The 2,203-nt window shown below is 46.9% G+C and overlaps 1 protein-coding gene across 4 annotated transcripts in view; it reads left to right on the forward strand.

Moving 5' to 3' along the window:
- LOC109886932 (uncharacterized) overlaps positions 1 to 130 on the forward strand; it is a 35,099-nt gene extending 34,969 nt beyond the window's left edge. For all 4 annotated transcript variants that reach the window (XR_004209141.1, XM_031821312.1, XM_031821314.1 and 1 more), the window contains one exon: positions 1 to 130. This exon is cut by the window's left edge and continues 644 nt beyond it. The gene's annotated coding sequence lies outside the window, so the exon portion shown is untranslated.
- The last annotated feature ends 2,073 nt before the right edge of the window (positions 131 to 2,203 follow it).

A 2,203-nucleotide genomic window follows, 5' to 3' on the forward strand; every position in this document is an offset into this window, starting at 1 on the left:
CCAGTCGTAACCTTTTTTTGGAGGTGAACTCATCTTGTGAATAATATTTATAAACCCAGAAGACTGTAATGGCTTTGTATTCTAAAATTAAAAAGGGGTTTTGTTATTAAACGTTGAATAGAAACAATGACCAAAAAGTGTTTTAGTGTCTGATTTTTTTTATTTTATCAAGAGACAACGCAAAGATTCCTAGATGCCTCGTCAAGGACGTCGGAGTACAGAAATCTGTTAACTGCGGATCTGAACGTTTTAGCCTCAATGCAGTCTCACCGCTAAAAACAAAACATACGTCGCAAGAAAATACCCCTGAAGCTTCCAGAAACGTGGAACGGAAATGGAGCCACACCAACAGACAGTACCGTGCAGTATCAAAGAGCCCTTACTGCTGCCACACCAAACTGGAAGTCTTCTGACTAGCTTGGAGAGACAGAACCGTATCGGAGAGCCCTCACTGCTGCTCCACCAAACTGGAAGTCTTCTGACTAGCTTGGAGAGACAGAACCGTATCGGAGAGCCCTTACCGCTGCTCCACCAAACTGGAAGTCTTCTGACTAGCTTGGAGAGACAGAACCGTATCGGAGAGCCCTTACCGCTGCTCCACCAAACTGGAAGTCTACCGACTAGCTTGGAGAGACAGAACCGTATCGGAGAGCCCTCACTGCTGCTCCACCAAACTGGAAGTCTTCTGACTAGCTTGGAGAGACAGAACCATATCGGAGAGCCCTCACTGCTGCTCCACCAAACTGGAAGTCTACCGACTAGCTTGGAGAGACAGAACCGTATCGGAGAGCCCTCACTGCTGCTCCACCAAACGAAGTCTTCTGACTAGCTTGGAGAGACAGAACCGTATCGGAGAGCCCTCACTGCTGCTCCACCAAACTGGAAGTCTTCTGACTAGCTTGGAGAGACAGAACCGTATCGGAGAGCCCTTACCGCTGCTCCACCAAACTGGAAGTCTTCTGACTAGCTTGGAGAGACAGAACCGTATCGGAGAGCCCTTACCGCTGCTCCACCAAACTGGAAGTCTACCGACTAGCTTGGAGAGACAGAACCGTATCGGAGAGCCCTCACTGCTGCTCCACCAAACTGGAAGTCTTCTGACTAGCTTGGAGAGACAGAACCATATCGGAGAGCCCTCACTGCTGCTCCACCAAACTGGAAGTCTACCGACTAGCTTGGAGAGACAGAACCGTATCGGAGAGCCCTCACTGCTGCTCCACCAAACGAAGTCTTCTGACTAGCTTGGAGAGACAGAACCGTATCGGAGAGCCCTCACTGCTGCTCCACCAAACTGGAAGTCTACCGACTAGCTTGGAGAGACAGAACCGTATCGGAGAGCCCTTACTGCTGCTCCACCAAACTGGAAGTCTTCTGACTAGCTTGGAGAGACAGAACCGTATCGGAGAGCCCTTACTGCTGCTCCACCAAACTGGAAGTCTACCGACTAGCTTGGAGAGACAGAACCGTATCGGAGAGCCCTTACTGCTGCTCCACCAAACTGGAAGTCTACCGACTAGCTTGGAGAGACAGAACCGTATCGGAGAGCCCTCACTGCTGCTCCATCATCCTATTTTTACAACTTAATTACTGTCACAAAGCTAACTAAAAAGCAGCATTCCCCAAGAGAGGATGGCTTTCATTTTTTTATTTAACCTTTATTTAACTAGGCAAGTCAGTTAAAAACATAATTATTTACAATGATGGCCTACCAAAAGGCAAAAGACCTCCTACGGGGGCTGGGATTAAACTACATTAAATATAAATACAGGACAAAACAGACATCACGACGAGAGAGAGAGAACACTCCATAAAGAGAGACCTAAAGACAACAACATAGCAAGGCAGTAACACATGACGAGAGAGAACACTCCATAAAGAGAGACCTAAAGACAACAACATAGCAAGGCAGTAACACATGACAAGAGAGAGAACACTCCATAAAGAGAGACCTAAAGACAACATAGCAAGGCAGTAACACATGACAAGAGAGAGAACACTCCATAAAGAGAGACCTAAAGACAACAACATAGCAAGGCAGTAACACATGACAAGAGAGAGAACACTCCATAAAGACCTAAAGACAACAACATAGCAAGGCAGTAACACATGACAAGAGAGAGAACACTCCATAAAGAGAGACCTAAAGACAACAACATAGCAAGGCAGTAACACATGACGAGAGAGAACACTCCATAAAGAGAGA

This window comes from Oncorhynchus kisutch, unplaced genomic scaffold (genome assembly GCF_002021735.2).
Source record: "Oncorhynchus kisutch isolate 150728-3 unplaced genomic scaffold, Okis_V2 scaffold3960, whole genome shotgun sequence".
NCBI lineage: Eukaryota > Metazoa > Chordata > Actinopteri > Salmoniformes > Salmonidae > Oncorhynchus > Oncorhynchus kisutch.